Genomic DNA, 874 nt, shown 5'->3' with positions numbered 1-874 from the left:
CGCACCCTGGCTCGGCAAAGTCAGTTTACATACCCGAGGTCATGAATCTCATTGTGAGCCCCGAGCAGAGATGAGGCCGGCCCCCATCTGTTGCCATCTCCAGCCTGGATATGGCCTGGCCCAGTCGGCACCACACTCCCTACCATTCTTTGGCTTTTCTCCAATTAAACAATTTATGTTGCCATCTGTCCCGTGATGATAGCCAGCCTGGCTAACACATGGCCTAACTAAGTTTACTTGTTCATATGTTGTACCAACCCCCCAGTGTTCTTTGCCATGTCCTGCATTCAAAATCACCCTCTGGTTTTATGTTTGCATCAGGCCAGTGAGTACATTAGCTGGTCCTGTATTCTGGTGCAAAGTTACTGAGCAGACAAGGTCATTGAATCTGTATAAATGCATGGAAACAGCCAATCAAACATGTTCAGATGCAAAATAATGGAGCCGACAAGTGGGAAATAGTACAAATACCCGGGTTTCACCTTGAGTGATTGAGCCGATTCCATATTAAATCATTGTGTCTGGGCCAGTGCATTTTTCAGGGAAAGGATGTGTGAGCTGGCACCATGTCCGGGTGAAATTACACCAAGCAGACATGAATTACATCAGTAAAGGTGCACATCGGGTGATGCAGGCATTTAAATCCCAAACTGTTGAAGTACGTTGGCTGGTGCCATGTCCGGATGCAAAATAATCGAGCAGACAAGTGAATGAAATTGGTAAAAATGCCTGGGCTGCACATCAGGTGATATTAAATTGTTGAAGTACTTTCAAAGGGCTGGGAAAACAACCGAGCAGACAAGTGAATTAAATCAATAACATTGCCCAGGCTGCATCTCGCATAATAGAACATGTTTAATATTAAATTGTTGAA

This window comes from Laccaria bicolor, genomic scaffold, assembly GCF_000143565.1.
Source record: "Laccaria bicolor S238N-H82 LACBIscaffold_54 genomic scaffold, whole genome shotgun sequence".
In the NCBI taxonomy this organism is placed as follows: Eukaryota; Fungi; Basidiomycota; class Agaricomycetes; order Agaricales; family Hydnangiaceae; genus Laccaria; species Laccaria bicolor.
Note: the sequence above shows the minus strand (reverse complement) of the source record.